Source organism: Rattus norvegicus, chromosome 5 (assembly GCF_021556685.1).
Source record: "Rattus norvegicus strain SHRSP/BbbUtx chromosome 5, alternate assembly SHRSP_T2T, whole genome shotgun sequence".
In the NCBI taxonomy this organism is placed as follows: domain Eukaryota; kingdom Metazoa; phylum Chordata; class Mammalia; order Rodentia; family Muridae; genus Rattus; species Rattus norvegicus.
Window position 1 is genome coordinate 114,892,892 of NC_141538.1, and position 17,931 is coordinate 114,910,822.

At 38.5% G+C, this 17,931-nt stretch overlaps 1 long non-coding RNA gene across 2 annotated transcripts in view; it reads right to left on the reverse strand.

Moving 5' to 3' along the window:
* LOC120102919 (uncharacterized) overlaps positions 1-17,931 on the reverse strand; it is a 441,889-nt gene that overhangs the window by 301,957 nt on the left and 122,001 nt on the right. The window contains exons 3-4 of one of the 2 annotated variants that reach the window (XR_015620978.1): positions 15,990-16,071; positions 4,031-4,125 (exon numbers count right to left, since the gene is read on the reverse strand). This is a non-coding gene — a long non-coding RNA (uncharacterized LOC120102919). The remainder of the gene's footprint in view (positions 1-4,030; positions 4,126-15,989; positions 16,072-17,931) is intronic. The other variant, XR_015620979.1, reaches the window with a different exon arrangement.

Below are 17,931 nucleotides of genomic sequence, written 5' to 3' on the forward strand. Positions count from 1 at the left end.
TAATATCTATGAATCCAGACCCAGAGAAGATATTAGAAGGAAAACTAACCCACAGAGGTTAACGAAAACACGTAAATAATCTCATATCAGCAAAATCAAAAAATGGAAACATACACACACACACACACACACACACACACACACACTCCACCACCACCACCATCAATCACAACAACAATCAGCAATCATTGATCCTTGATATCGATCATTGATCCTTGATATCGATCATTGATCCTTGATATCGCTCAACATCAATGGTCTCAATTCCCCAGTAGACATAGGATAACAGAATAGATGTGAAAACAGAATCCAACATTCTGTTGCATATAAGAAACACACCTCAATATCAAGGATAGACATTACATCATAGAAAAAGATTGGAAAAATGCAGTCAAAAACATGGACCTAAAAGGCAAGCTAATGTAGCCATTTTAATATCTAACAAAATAGACTTCAAACTGAAGATGCGAAAGAGATGGCAAAACACACTATATTATTTATCAAAGGAAAAATCCACCATGATGACACAAGGGTACCCACTTTTGTAAAAATGAGCATGAGTACAGCTTAAATCACATATTGACCATCACACACTGATACTGGAAGACTTCAATACCACAATCCCACCAATGGATATGTCATACAGTCACAGAAAAATTCTGGAACAAAAAGACATTATAAGCCAATAGACCTAACAGCTATTTACAAAATATTTCACCCAAACACAAAAGAATATATCTTCTTCTCAGTTTCTCATGGAACTTTCTCCAAAATTAAAAGTAAATCTCAATAGACTCAAGAAATTTATAATAACCCCCTGTATCCTATCAGACCACCATGGATTAAAACTGGATATCAACAACAACAGAACAGAAAAATTGTAAGCTCATGAAAACCAAACAATTGTTTAAATGTAAACTGGGTCAATAGAAATAAAGAAATTAAAGACTTGCTAGAATTAATGAAAATGAATGTACAATATACCCAAACTTATGGGACACAACAAAAGCCTTTCTAAAAGGGAGGTTCATAACACTAAGTGCCAACATTTAAAAAAATTATAGAGTTCTCATACTAATAGATTAGCAACATACCTGAAAACTCTAGAACAAGAAGTAAGCACACCCAAGAGGAGTAGGCAGCAGGAAATAATCAGACAGTTGAAGTCAATAAAATAAAAACAGAGTTGGTTCTTTGAGAAAATCCACAAGCTAACAAATTCTTATCAGACACTAACCAAAATATGCAAACAGAACATCAAAATTAACAAAATCAAAACTAAAAGGGGGGAACATTAAACAAAAGACACCAAGGAAATCCAGAAAATCTTAAGGGCATACTTTAACACCTTTGCTCAATTAAGTTGGAAAAAAATCAAACAAAATGGATAATTTTCTCAGTAGTATCAAGTCAAGATCAGCTAAACAATTTAAATACACCTAGTGAAGTAGAAATTGTCTTTAAAAGCTCCCTCATCCCCAAGACAAGCAAAGCCCAGGGCCAGATTTTAGAAAGCTTCCAGACTTTTAAAGAAGAGTTGATTGATGTCGATACTTTTTAAATTATTCCACAAAATAAAAACAAAGAATATTGGCCAATTCATTTTATGAGGCCACAGTGGCCTTGATACCCAAACGCATAAAGACTAAACAAAGAAAGAATTACAGACCAATTTTCCTCATAAACATAGATGAAAAAATACTCAACAAAATGCTTGCAAGCTGAATCCAAGAGTACATTAAAAGGATCATACATCATAATCAAGTAGGCTTCATCTCAGAAAGGCAGGGATGAATTCAATATAGGCAAATCAGTAAATGCAATCTACCATATAGACTTGGAAAAAACTATATGACTATCTCATAAGATGCCAAAAAATTGACAAAAATACAACACCATCCTGATAAAAGGCTTGGAAAGATTAGGTAAAGGGTAGATACCTAAACACAATATACTCAATTTACAACAGGCCTATCTCCAACATCAAGTTTAAAAGAGATAAAATCAAAGCATTTCCGCTAAAATCAGAAACAAGACAAGGATGTTTATCCAGTCCCTCAACTGAATAATGGATAACCAAAATGTGGAGCACATTTGCACATTGGAGTCCTATTCAACTGCATTTTAAAAAAAAATGGCATCATGAAATTTTCAGGTAAATGGACAGAGCTAGAAAAATCATCCGACGTGAGGTAACCCAGACCCAGAGAGACAAATATGGTATATATGCACTTATAAGTGGCTATGAGTCATTGAGTAAATGGTAATAAATCTATAATATATGCACCCAGATTGTTTGGGTAAAAAAGGTGGACTCTGTGGTGGGGAATGCATGGACCTCCCTCAGAAGAAGAAATAGATTTTTAAGGTGGACTTGGGTCGGATGGGAACAGTAATGGGAGGGATCTGGTAGGGGGATGGGGTAGAGGAAGAGAGTGCAGGAAGAGAGAGCTGCAGCTGAGGGAGCATTTAGGGGAAGATAGAGAAACTTCCTGGAATCTGTGCAAGTGATCCAAGAGAGGACTCCTAATAATGGTGAGTATGGAGTCTGAATTAGTCATCTCCTTTAACCAGTCAAGGCTCTCAGTGACAAGACTGGGTTGTATTCAACTGAGTTGCTGCCTGACAGAGTCCCATGGATAATCCCCAAACAACCCTGGCTGATGCTAGGAGATCTCTGTTGTTCTCTGCACACAATCATGGTGCCCCATTCCCAAAGACAACACCCATACGGCTTATTGAACGCATAGAGGGAGAACTGGTCCTGCATGGAAATTTTTTTTAAATTTATTTAATACTTAATAATAATTCTTTGGTTTCCGGGCAAACATCCCCCTCCCCTTCCTTATGGGTGTTCCTGGGCTCTTTTTGGTTGGGAGACCTTTAATGACTGCTTCTATTTCCTTAGGAGTTATGGGGTTGTTTAACTGGTTTATCTGTTCCTGATTTAACTTCGGTACCTGGTATCTGCCTAGGAAATCGTCCATTTCCTGAAGATTTTCAAGTTTTGTTGAATATAGGTTTTTATAATAAGATCTGATGATTTTTTGAATTTCCTCTGAATCTGTAGTTATGTCTCCCTTTTCATTTCTGATTTTGTTAATTTGGACGCACTCTCTGTGTCCTCTCGTTAGTCTGGCTAAGGGTTTATCTATCTTGTTGATTTTCTCAAAGAACCAACTTTTGGTTCTGTTGATTCTTTCTATGGTCCTTTTTGTTTCTACTTGGTTGATTTCAGCTCTGAGTTTGATTATTTCCTGCCTTCTACTCCTCCTGGGTGTATTTGCTTCTTTTTGTTCTAGAGCTTTTAGGTGTGCTGTCAAGCTGCTGACATATGCTCTTTCCTGTTTCTTTCTGCAGGCACTCAGCGCTATGAGTTTTCCTCTTAGCACAGCTTTCATTGTGTCCCATAAGTTTGGGTATGTTGTATCTTCATTTTCATTAAATTCTAAAAAGTTTTTAATTTCTTTCTTTACTTCTTCCTTGACCAGGTTATCATTGAGTAGAGCATTGTTCAATTTCCAAGTATATGTGGGCATTCTTCCTTGATTGTTATTGAAGACCAGTTTTAGGCCGTGGTGGTCTGATAGCACGCATGGGATTATTTCTATCTTTCTGTACCTGTTGAGGCCCGTTTTTTGACCAATTATATGGTCAATTTTGGAGAAAGTACCATGAGGAGCTGAGAAGAAGGTATATCCTTTTGCTTTAGGATAGAATGTTCTATAAATATCCGTTAAGTCCATTTGGCTCATGACTTCTCTTAGTCTGTCTACATCTCTGTTTAATTTCTGTTTCCATTGATGAGACTGGGGTGTTGAAATCTCCCACTATTATTGTGTGAGGTGCAATGTGTGTTTTGAGCTTTAGTAAGGTTTCTTTTACATATGTAGGTGCCCTTGTATTTGGGGCATAGATATTTAGGATTGAGAGTTCATCTTGGTGGATTTTTCTTTTGATGGTATTCAAACCATTATATTCTCAGGGATTTTGGTCAAAACATTCTTTTCTCAAGTATTCACTGACTTACCTCCCCTTACTTCTTTGATTGTCCAGTGTTTCTAATACCGCCACCACTTGGAGAAGTTGCTCAGATGAAACAACTGCTTATAACGATAACAACACCTACAAAATATTTTATTTTATTTTTAGATTTAATTTTTAATTAATTTATTTATTTTATGTATATGAGTATACTGTCTTTAGACACATCAGAAAAGGGCATCCATTTCATCATGTGGTTGCCAGTAATTGAACTCAGGACTTGTGAAAGAGCAGTCAGTGCTCTTAACCACTGAGCCATCTCTCCAGCCCTGTCTTTATTTTTATAAGGGAAAATTTTTTATTTTCTCTTTCTCTCCCTTCCTTCTAGTCCATTAAATCACATCTCCTTGCATTGACTTTATCAAGAGGTTATTAGATATCACTTTGCTAAAGCAGAGAAATGATTCTAAATTCAGTAAGATACACATTAGAGTATGTTATCTATAAAATCCGGCCCACGTTCCTGAACATCATATGTATGTAGCCCTTGCTCGCTTCTCTAGCTTTATTAAGTGATCACCCCTATGGTGGAAGCCACACCATGTAATCCTCAGCAAGCATGCTGTTACTTCTCATTTCTAAGTCTTCTTTACATATTCATTTTCTCTGTCTTAAATGCTCTTTCCCATCTAATTGGCCTGAGAATACCCTTTTCATTCCCCCACATCTCAGTTAGAAGCCTTCACTAGGAAAGCACTCATCTACTGGACCCTGGCACTCTGCTATCACACAGCCATTTAAAAAAAAATAATCTGCTATGTATTCTGGAATTTTTCTTATCTTTTTATATCCATAAGCCATCATAACATGTATTTCCCTAAGAAACTTTCATAAATAGATGAGTGATAGAATGAATGAACAAATGCCTCCATTTCTTTTTGGAGCTGAGTAAAATTCAAAGTCATTTAAGCCTTTTTCCTGAGACCTAGAGAGCCGAAAACTCTGCATCGTCATTATTAAAGTCACGTAGGTTATCTGATTCCATGCAGAGAAAATTAAAATAACAGAAGCAAAGATCTTATCCATTAGGAAATGTGTGTAGTGCTGACACTCTGATATTTATCTTGCTCACTTCTAATTTCTTCAGATCCCTCACATCAGAGTAGTTAAGATCTTCCCCTTTCTTATCTCTGAATAAATTAAATTTCTGATTAGCACCAAAGGAAACTTTTGCACAAAGGAGTCTTTTTAAATGAGAAAATTCTTACAGGGCTGATTTCAGAGGTGGGTCCTCGACTGCAACAGGACACTGTGTCACCAACCTTTAAATTCAGTAGAGCTCACCCTCTTCTACACTGATGGTGTGGGGGTTATAGGCATCCTATTGAATGCCTTCTCTCGTCTATCCAAGTCTCCAAGAATAAATAGGAAAGCAATAGATTTTAACCACTCAAATTATTATTACACAGTCATAGCTGAGCACGCTCGCCCTCACAAACTACTCTCTCTATACTTCTATGGTCAAATCACTTGTGGTGGATTAAGGAATAATTAAAATTTTTAGAAGAGATAGTCATGGACTGGTATAATCATATCAAATATACTGTTTCTCTAAGTCACTAGAATAAAGGAGAGATTTACAGCTATGGAAAAAGAGAAGATAATCAAGAAAAAGATATCTTTAGAAAAATAGGATTTCAAAATCCAAGTAGTTTGAATGAGAATGGTCTCTATAGGCTCACATATTTGCGTGCTTGGTTCCCAGTTGGCAGAGTCTTTAGGAAAGATTAGGAGGTATGGTCCTATGGGAGGAGGTGTGTCACGGGAGGTGGACTTTGTGGTTTCAAAACTCACACAAACTCCAGTCTCATTCTCTCTGCCTCCTGCCTTCAGGCTAGGATATAAGCTCTCAGCTACTGCTCCAATGTTATATGCCTGCTGCCATGCTCCCTGCTGTAATGATTATAGAATGACACCCTGAAACCATAAGCAAGCCTCTAATTGGATGCTTTTTTCTATAAATTGTGTTGGTCATGGTGTCTCTTCATAGCAGAAGAATAGTAAATAAGACACAAGTGATATTTTGGTAGATAATTTCTGCCTTAGTCTTCAAACCCTGAACAAATAAAACCTCCATAGGTCCAGAGACTTAAAGGCCATCAAGAATCAAATATGAAGGATCTAAGGATACTTAGATCTTGGGAGTAAACAATAGCTATATAATTGGACATGAGGCCTGTTCAATGAGAGGGAATTCATGCCTGGTACTATGAGCCAAGACATGAGCTGGAGAGATCATAGACCCAAGAGGAGAACGGACTAGTGCCATTTTATACTTTCTAATTGTATTCTAAGTAGTTATTTGTTGTGGTTTGCCCTGAAGTTACTGTATTTTGATGCTAATTCCACTGCCCCAGGGACAGCTCCCTAGTCAAAGACTCAGAACTCAGGTGACTTCACCAGAACCACCTCTCCATTGAATTTGTAAAGTACTGGTGAGGGGCAGGTACAGGATAGAAGGAGGCCTGTCATTGGAGAAGGAAGGATGGGCAGGAGAGAAGTTTGAAGAAAGAGGAGGAGACTAGGACTAGAGGAGAGACAGGAGACGGAGAGAGGGGAGAAGCCATGGCAGGTGATGTTAAGATTCTGCTCTGTGTATTTACAGGTTGTTATTAATGTTCTCAAGGGATGGATAGTACCGGGCTTTGTATGTTTAAGTGGGCAATTATATCTTACCAATTGGATCTAAGATTATTGTGTTGTGTGTTCTTTTACGTGAGGGTTTGAGTGTAGGAAAGTGTGCGGCTGGGCTGTGTTTCCGCCAAGATATCTAGCAGATATCTTGGGCACTGTGGTGCAGACCTAGCAGATAAAGGACAACCATACTTTTCTATTTTATATATTTTTACAACAACAGTTATTCTTATACCCACAGTTAGATACATCTCTTACCTCTCATCAAAAGAAAAAAAACTCATTTTTGCAGCAGATGGAGGCTACAACAGAAGTCTACAACTCATCAAAAATACATATAAGCAGCACGGAATGCCCAGTCCCAGTTGGTACATCTACAACACAGCCCTTACACCTAAGGTTTGTCAGGGTACCTAGATACCTACTGCATGATGGTGTCTTCTATACAGAGAAGCTGTACTCATGAAATCTCAACAGTATAGTCACCTACACAAAACCTGAAAAATGATAGTATGAATGGATATCCACCTCATGATACAATCAGAGCCATTCTCATCTACCTGTTATGTCCAATTATTATGAACATAATAAAGGAAAAATCCCTATGAACTAAGGTTCCTACTAGATTCCAATATGGAAAACCAGTAGTTTAAAACAGTCATGATTATGGATGGGGCTAAAAGTATTGTTTAGAAAATCTATTTATAGCTCATCTTTTCTGTGAGTCTAGTAGTGGCTAAGTAATTCAATCTGTGTCTATGGTTCCCACATTGAAGCAGTCTATTCATATGTAAAGGGAAACATTCAAAATGAATGATCAACCTAGATAGAAATGGGTCTAAGTTTGATGTCTTGGCAGCTTCAAGACAGAAAAAGGTCCTCCCCAAGAGTTTCACTATCAGAGCTTCCCAATGCAATATAGTAGCATCTCAGATAAGGGTGATCATTACAACAGAATTCAGGGTCAGTCTAATTTAAACAGGCAAAGTAAGAGAAAAGGTAAGAGAATAGTTTGCTAACTTCTGGACAGGAAATATATGCTTAGCAAAAGTCATGGGATACTAAGATAGTTGGTCCAACATTATTCTTGGTAAATACCTGAAGGTATTTCTAAACAATACTGACATCTACTCAGACTGAGTAGAGAAAATTATCTTTCCTAATACACAGCCTGGACTAATCATATGAAGACCTGACTAGAAAAAAGACTGAGGCAAAAGGATGTTTTGGCTGAGACAATGGTTTATTCCGACTTTAGTCTCAAACTTACACTAATGGCTCTCCAAAAACTCAGCATCAATAATTAATTGCATAACTAACAATTACATGAACTAATCTCTGTGTCTCTGTCTCTCTCAAGCACACACACACACACAGACACACATGATTATAAGAGACTTTTATGACTAGTCATCTGAGCACAGTAGGTAAGCACAAACTCTTGTGTAAGATTACATTATGCTACTTGATTTACATTTTGATCAGCACAAGTCTTACCAAAATAAAGAAAAAAAATGTGTCAGGATTGAGATGTCCAGATTCCAAGATAGTTTGATTCCCAGACAATTGGAGACCCTCCAATCAAAACTGACATTCACATTAGCCAATTATCTGTCCCTATCCAGAGACAACAGCTTTCATGTTAGGCATCATTCTCCAGAACCTGAGTAGAGGCCAGACATTCTGGTACACAAGCATCTGTCTGCCCAATGTCCCCATCATCCAATCTTGTGGGGTATCATAACCCTCAAGCCTCTTCAGCTGCAGCTGCCCCAGTAGAGAGTCATGCATAGAACACTACTCAGTGTCTCTATCTAGGTATCAACTAACTCGAGAAATTTTATAGTTTACTGATCTATCATTTAGATAAGGAAGTATTGCAGGAAAATGATTTTTGGAACATTTGAAGTGGGAAAACAGCATCATTTCTTGGGCTTTTAGTAAACCTAATTCTGTAAGCCACCCTCCCAGCAGAAGTTTGAAGTAGAAGTAAATTGTATTCACTTTCACAGTTTTTAATATTTTTAAAAAGATAAATTTTAATGACATCATTTCTCCCTCCTCATTCTGCCCTTCAGCCCTTCCAGGCACCACCCTTGTTCTACTGGAAATTTATGGCTTCTTTTTCCTTTAATAATAGATATATAGATACAAACTGCACAATCTATATAAAGTTATTTGTGCATTAAGATATGTGCATGATCTTAATGCTGGTGTCTTGGAATTGAATAACAAGAATCATAATAGAAGAGGGACCAGGGAAACTGTAGGAGTGAGAGGAGCAGGAAGTTTCTTGGGAGATTTCATCTCCTCAAAATATTAGAGAAACCGCACACACAAAGCCTCATCAATATGGCTGCCTCAACAATACCTGAACAAGGATGATACTAACAGACACGCTAACACAGAAGGGTAAAAGTTCTCAAGGCCTCAACCCTGAACAAAATACTGCAGGCAACTAAGGAAAGCTAAGAGAGGAAGAAATGGTCTTCCCCATGGAAAAGCCACCAAATTTGTATTTATTTTGGAAGAAATAAGGACCGTCATTTTATAGTCTCATTCCTCATAGGTCAATACCAATGAAAAAGTCTAGTATAGTTTTAAACTTTATATTATGTATGCACCTGAGAGCAATGAGGTGTGTTCAAGTAGATGGTAGCAAGTGTAAATATACTGAAGAATTAGAAGAAAACCGCAGAAGCCACTTGTGTAACATATTGATGAGGAACAAGTAAAATACGTCAGATCCAAGATCACGAATGACATTCCTATTTTTCAAGATAATCATGCCGGATTGAAACATCCACTGAATTGTATCATTCACAGAACTCTGGACAACTCCGGGTCAGTTTGAAAACTAGGATTCTCAAACTAGGTTAAATCCCAGATACCACCAAGCTGACAGAACCAAAGTCCAACTCATCCTGTCAGTACGAAACATGTTTTTAAAGTATATGGGGGGGTTGTAATTTTTAAATAGTCTTATCCTGAATTGTGAATTTAAAAACCAGCAGCTCCAGCATACCTATTGCATTTCTTCACACAAAAAGAACAAAAATCTGTTCTGATTCATATCAATGCTAAAAATATTGCAGTGCCATCCATTTAAAATGCAATAGGCAAAAGGTAAATACATTAGTGAGCATGCAGATCATGGGATCACAGCAGAAATAATCTAGCATAGGCCAGTTGCATCTTACCTGAAGTACCACACTCTGTTCTTAGCACCAGATACCAATGCCACTTTAGTAAGAACTTACTTAGCTGCTGGCCAAACCAGCTGCAGGAAGGAAAAACCTTTTCCTCAGTCCTTGCTTCAATAAACTCAGCAGCTGGATAGAAAGGGCAATGGTGTAGCTGAGCTGAGAGTCCTCCACCTATCCCTCATCCAGAATGGTAACTGGAGATAGTAAGAGGAAAATATGTCCAGAATCTTGACTTTTGTAGTAAAACTCCACATATCTTGTACAATAGAAGAGAGATGGTGTCTCAAGAAGAAACGGGGGTGGGGAGGGATGTTGAGTCACCAAAAATGTGCTGCCAATATATGTAATAAGAACCATTTAGGTAACTACTGGGAAACTGAATTAATAATTGCCATTGGTGTTTCTTTCCTTACAGTGACCAGAATGACTTTGAGAATTGATAGACTTCCCAGTTTCTGGTTTTAACGCTTCATTTTGTGCCATGTTGTTAAGTATCTACTTACTAGCAGGCACAAAGACCACTGGGGACAACACCTCCCCCCAATATGGTCAACATCCTAAAAAACAAAGACTAGAAGATCAAGATGTTTCTGGTCAGGAGACTGAATGGTATCTCTAATCCTAGGAAAAGTTTATATCTTAAATTATTGATACATGACCGTAGGTTGATGTCTATATGCAGGTGAAGGCTGGCACAAGTTAAGACGAGGCCTGTAAATGAACAGTAAAAAGTAAGGTGGGGAAAGAATTTTTTGTAAGGCAAGGGAGAAGAAGGAAAAGGGAAGAACCAAGATGGAGGCAGTGGAGGATGACCCAGATCCATGTGGCCTTAATTAGCCAAAGGTAGTTATGAATATTTCTTAAGAATGGATTATTATTGGTCAATTTATGTTACTTACGTGGGTGGTTTATATCATTATTCAGTTGGCTCTGAGTTTATTGTGTGGATTACTGTGGATTGAGAATTTAACATATAAATTGCTGAACTATAAGCTTTTTGAGTCTTGATTTTAATGGGTTGCTGGGAGTTTATACTATAACCATTAGGGGGTGGGTGCTGGGAATGTGAGCAGAGTCCACAGTAAGAGAGGCTTGAGATAGGCTGCCTCTGTATGAAACTGGCATGGCAGCAAGCTGCCTTGGGGACTAGATGGATAGAGAGATTGCTGCTGGGCTCAGAGAGTAGCCATAGGCAGTGTGAGATGTGATGGAACTTAGCCAGTGAGACGCTTTGCTGACTGAGATGAAAATACTACACAGATGCCAAGTGACCCTACAGTGCCAGCACTAGCACAGGATAAAAGATTCGTTTTTAATAATTACCACAACACATGACTATTAACCTGTCTCTGAGTCCTAACCCTTATAAGATTATCAAACAACAGGATACCTTCTTATCAAAAAGAAAGACACCAGTATGCCCTTCTGATCTAGAAACATTCCAAGTAACATTCCTGTCAGTCACCTGAACAGAGTGACACACCTCAAGAAAAAGATGTTTGTTCTAGAAAGCCTTCAAAAGAGTAACATAGAAGTCTGTCTAGGATGTAGATTGAGAAAAGTCTTTTGGGCGCCTGTTGGCACTCATCCTATTTCACATGCCACGGTTTCTGTTTCTCACCTAAATACCTCCAATAGATATTTCAAGAACCAAGAAGATAAGCAGAGCCCAGAATGAAAGCCCAGGGACATGTTAACATTTTTTCATCTTAATCCTGGTAAGAGGTAGACTCACCTTCTTGGGTTGAACCAAAGAATTCCCTGCTTCTTTATTGGTGCAGGCTATCCCTTCCTTTCCTTACTTCAGAATTGTATGCCTCAGATAACTCATTCCTGTGGTTTGTACTCCCATAGCATATTGCCCTCTAAGTTTATCAGCTCAGCTACATTTTCAACATATCAGCTACTTTGTGTAGTGTTTTCTGAATATGTATCATTCTGTTGCTTCCTTTGCTACTTTTGTTACTAATAAAAAACTCAACTGGTAGGCCCTATATGGTTATCTTCCTTAACTCTTTTCCCTGTGTGTTCTGTGGTTATTTTTCATATAGACCACATATTAATTTGGTAGAATCCAATCTTTACTCTCCTTTGTGTATACTCGAGGCTAATTTAGTGGGATAGTCATTCCTATCTTGTGAAATATGTTATACCTTTATTACATGTCCCTGTCGCTATGTTATTAAGTCACAGTAGTTTCCATTTAGGATTGAGGCAGTAATACCAGATCCTTAGTAACAGGTCTCTTTGTTGTATCATTTGATTGGTTTTTTATTTGTTTTGCTTTGTTCAAGACAAGCTCTCACTATGAAATCCTGACTGGCCTGGAACTTCCCAAGTTGGACTTAAACTCACAGAATTTGATTCAACACCACACTCAGCCTGGGCCTATTTTTGAGGCATGTATTTTACTTGATGCGTCAACCTGAAGAGGAAATTACAAACTCCCATGGCCACTCACCTCCAATACATTGTAGCCTGGGTTTGCAGCTCATTTTGCTCAACCTTCAACTCTATCTGCAGATTGATATTTCAAGTTTCTTTCAGGAAAGAAGTTTTGCTGTACCCAAGAGGGAACTCATGACTACACTGCGGACCAGAAGAATAATTGAAGTATTGAATGTAGAATTTCCTTCTTAGGCATTCTACAAATCAGAAAAGGTATGCTATGTACAACTCTCAGGTTTTCAAGTAAAAGAACACTCAGGCAAGAAGAAGGGTTGCCTACACCATAAACTTCTTGTGTTCAATGGTCAAATAGGTAACTATCCTTCAATCTCTATTGATTTACCTCTCAGATGTATCCTTCATAATTGATCCCCAACCATTAGAAAGAAAGAAATTGGCTTGTCCTAAAACAAGATTTATGCAGATAACATAAATTTCATCCATAACCATAGCTCTCATAAAATGGAAGCCAGTTGGAAAAAGTTGTCTTTGATATTTGAGAGAAATCCCTTTGATAGAGCCTCTTCCTGATAAATCTCAGAGACTAAAACCTTTGACAACATCACCACCTACTGGAAATGTAAGTCCTGTTCGCTACATCCAGGATCTTACTAACACTCGTAAGACACCTGCTCAGATCTATTCCCTCCATGCTCTTAGGGATGTGAATTCATTACAGGAGAATACCTCTAATCTATGTAAAGCTTTGAGCATTTGAAGCATGATTTGGGTAGCTTCTCTGATTATTCTGATAAGTATATAGAATTTATCAACTTTACCAAAATATAAATTATTTTGGAAGGATGTTGATGAAACTATGGCACAGAGCGTTTCTGATTCTCAAAGAATTAGAATGATTCAAAGGTCTAGATGATGGACAAATTACCTACAAACAATAGATCCTAAGCACTCCACAGGTCCTGAAGCAGGCTTGATTCCTGGTGATGGATTGAAACACCTAGGATGATGGGTGCTAATGTGCTGTTATTGGTGTACTAGAGACTAAGTAGTAGTAAGTTAAAATGAATAAATCATGCCAAACTAGCAACTCTTTACCAGGGGCTAAAGGAAAATTCTACTGCCTTTTTAGAGTATTGTTAGAACACTATACAGAAGCACAGCCTACCTAATTCCTTAATATTAAAGGAAATTACAAAACTGTAACACAGCTAAAATTCCTAGTGATGGACACCACAATCTTGTGTTCTACCACAAGAATTAAAAGGAAAGAGAAGGGAGAAGAGGAGAAGAGAGGAGAGTGGAGGGGATGGAAGGGGAGGGGAGGAGAGAGGAGAGAGGAGAGGAAGGGGTTGGAAGGGAGGGGAGGGGAGGGAAGGAGAGAGGAGGGGAGGGAAGGGAAGAAGAGGAGTGTAGGTCAAGCAGAGAGACTTTTGCAAGATGTATGCAGAAACTCTTACTCCTTTATGAGATGATTCAGGATCGACCACTGGGAATTTCCCAGAGGAAATAACCAGAAGACAGATGCTATTTCTGTCAACAGACAGAACACTAGAAGAAAGTTTACTCAAATATTAGACAGTCCCCTAAGACTCTTTCACCAAATATTGCAAAAAACATGGAACCGATGAGCTTACTGATCCAAAGAATAAAAGACTCTTGGACCAGAGCACCAAACGTTGCCCCTTGAATAAGAAAGCCTTCACTTCCCAGCTAGCCACTGACTGAACCCTCAATAGAATGTATCCTTGAGAGCCTGATATAGCTGTCTCCTGAGAGGCTCTGACAGAGCATAACAAATCTAGAGGCAAATGCTCACAGCCAATCATTGAACTGAGAATGGGTTCCCTATTGGAGGAGATAGAGAAAGAATTGAAGGAGCTAAAGGGGTTTGCAACCCCATAAGAACAAGACTACCAACCAACCAGAGCTCCTAAGGACTAAACCACCACCCAAAGAGAACACATGGAGAGACCCATGGCACCAGCTGCAAAAGTAGCGGAGAATGGCCTTCTTAGGCACCCACGGAAGAAGCCTTTGGTCTTACTAAGGTTGGACCCTGTAGGATGATGTCATTATGCAGGTGAAAGCAGGTATAGGATAGAACGAGGCCTTTCATTGGACAAGAAGGAAGGATGGGTAGAAGAAAAGTTTTAGAGAGGGGAGGAAACTGAAACAAGAAGAGGAGAAGGAGCTGAGAGAACATGGAGGTGGACGTTAAGATTCCTCTTTACACAGTTACAGATTGTTATGAATATTCTTAAGGGATGGATGTGTACAGGCTTTGTATGTCTAGATGAGCAAATTATTTATTATCAATTGGATCAGAAAAAATGTATCCTTGAGAAAATATAGATGTTAACCAGCATTCTGTGTGGTTAAGGAGGCTCATTCTGATCAATCATCCTCCAACCCTGTCAGGCTATAGGCATCAATCAATGACATTCCCATAACCAAATATTCTTCTCTGATTTTATCTTACCTATGGAATAATGAACATTTTACTCATGTTTTCCTTGTAATTCCTAAATGTCTATTTCCATTATTAAATAAATTTATTGGTAAAAATTAGAGCCCAAACTACCCTCAGTATATAATCTAAATAACCTCATGATGATGTCTCCTGAAGAGAAAGATAATTCACTCTGTCCAGACCTATTAATCCCCATGTGTGAGCTACTGACATGCCAAGTAGGGCAATTATAGACTCCGCGGTTATAATCAGATTGCTGTCATGATTTTCATAAATTTAAGCAATACTTTGTCCAGCCTGAACCTCAAGCAGTACTTCAGGCCTGCATGCACAGACAATACCCAGGTTAAGATCAGCAAAAAGATTTGCATTGCCTCCTTGTCATGGAGATAAATATTGATCAACATTCGTCAATAGAATAAGTAGCATCCTTCCTAATTTGGTCAAAAAGGACACTGAAACAACTAAATCACTCTTTAAGGAAATAATTACTAAATTTGGCTCCTCAAGATCTCTTAGCTTCCCTAAGCTTCCCAGATTACTCAGTCTACAGTTAAATCTCTGGGAATCGGATCTTCATTCTTCTTAGAGACCTCAGTCCTTCAATGAGGCTGACACTGCGAATCACGTATCAACATCAATTATTAAAATTATTTACCAGGAGACTTATCTCAGCTGGAGGGTGATTTCATTGATGGTCCTTTTTAGCACTGACACAGCTCAATTCAAATATGGGCCTATATCCATTCAGGATGCTTCATGGGCACATTTTTCTATACTCAGATCTGTGACAGAAGTATAAATGCTGGTCTTTATGTCAACTTGCCCTCTAGGCTTAATGAATTGGAAAATTCTATCAAAAATCATGGGCTTCAAAAAAAAAACTATGGGTTCCAAAGATTGACTAATTTGTTAGAAAAACCTCATTTTCAACTAGGACAATGCGTACTAATTAAAACTTATAGTGAGGAATCTTTCAGTACCAATAAGAAAACCATCTTTGAAAAGGCCCTTTTTTGACACTTGTTCCTTCCACAGACATCCAAACTCAAGAACTGCCGTCCAGATTAATCATTTCCTCCAAACCATTAGATAGGAGACCCTTCGGAGTAAACACCTCCCACAGACCATTGGCAAAGTCAGCACATATGAAGCCTTGAGCATCTTTACAAAGAAATAGACAAAAGTTTTATTTACTCCTCCCTTCTGATAAAGCTGTGACTTACTAGCTGTCTCCAGTTCTTGAAAGGCTTTTCTTTCAGCTTTTAAAAACTCCAGATGACAGTCACCCTCTTCAGGAGCTTAAATCTATGTTCAAGATAGCAAACAAGACAGTTGGTGAGGTTATGAAGGTTTTGCTTATTGGTTATTTTATTTATTTATATTTCTAATGTTGTCCTCTTGATTTCCTCTCCCCAAACCTGTCATTCCATCCCGCTTCCACTTTGCCTTTATGAGGGTGCACTCCACACACCCACCCATTCTGACCTCACCACTCTAGCATCCCCTTATACTAGGGTATCAAGTTTCTACAGGACCAAGGAGCTCCCCTCTCACTGAAGCCAGATAAAGCAATCCTCTGCTACATATGCAGCTGGAGCCATGGGTCCCTCCATGTGTGGTTTAGGTGGTCTAGTTAGTTAATGTTGTTCTTCCTATGGTGTTGCAATCCCCTTCAGCTCACTCAATCCTTACCCTAACTATTACATTGAGGTCTCCAGGATCGGTCTGATGGTTGGCTGTATCTGCACTGAATTGATCAGGGGCTGGCAAAGCCTCTCAGGGAACAGCTATACCAGGCTCCTGTCAGGAAGCACTTCTTGGCATAAGCACTAGTGTCGATGTTTAGTGTCTGCAGATGGGATGGATCCCTACGTGGGGCAAGCTCTGGATGGCCATTCTTTTACACTCTGCTTCAGTTTTTGTCCCAGTATTTCCTTTAGATAGGAACAATTCTGGGTTAAAATTTTTGATATGTGTGGTTGGACCCATTCCTGAACTGGTGACATGCCTATCTACTGGAGGTGGTCTATACAGGTTCTATGTCCCCTTTCTTGGGTATGTTAGCTAATGTCCTCCCCATTGGGTCCTGGGAACCTCTTGCTTCCTTGGTAATAGGGCCTGAAGAAAGAAATCAAAGAAGAACCCAGAAGATGGAAAGATCTCCCATGCTCATGAATCAGTAATATTAGCATAGTAAAAATGGCCATCTTATCAAAAGCAATCTGCAGATTCTGTGCAATCCTGATCAAAGTTCCAAATGCTCTTTTTTAAAACTGGATGGTTTTGGCTCCATTGTCAAAGACTAAGTGACTATAGGTGTGTGGGTTCATATCTCCATCTTCAATTCTATTCCATTGATCTATCTGCCTGTCTCTGTACCAATACCATGCAGTTTTTATCACTATTGCTCTGTAATACTTCTTGAGATCAGGGAAGGTGATTCCCCCAAAAGTTCTTTTATTGTTGAGGATATTTTTTTCTATCCTGGGTTTTGTATTATTCCAGATGAATTTGCAAATTGCTCTTTCTAGCTCTGTGAAGAATTGAATTGGAATTTTGATGGAGATTGCATTGAATCTGCAGATTGCTTTTGGCAAGATGGCCATTTTTACTATATTAATCCTGCCAATCCATGAGCATGGGAGATCTTTCCATCTTCTGAGATCTTCAATTTCTTTCTTCAGAGACTTGAAGTTCATGTCATACAGATCTTTCACTTGCTTGGTTAGAATTACATCATGATATTTTGTGTTATTTGTGACTATTGTGAAGGATGTCATTTCCCTAATGTCTTTCTCAGCCTGGTTATCCTTTGAGTAGAAGGAGGCTACTGGTTTGTTTGAGTTAATTTATATCCAGCCATTTTGCTGAAGTTGTTTATCAGGTTTGGTAGTTCTCTGGTGGAACTTTCGGGGTCACTTAAGTGTACTATCATATCATCTGCAAATAGAGATGTTTTGACTTCGTCCTTTCCAATTTGTATCCCTTTGACTTCCTTTTGTTGTCTGATTGCTCTAGCTAGGACTTCGAGAACTATATTGAATAAGTAGTGAGAGAGTGGGCAGCCTTGTCTAGTCCCTGATTTTAGTGTGATCACTTCAAGTTTCTCTCCAATTAGAATGATGTTGGCTACTGGTTTGTGTATATTGCTTTTACTATGTTTAG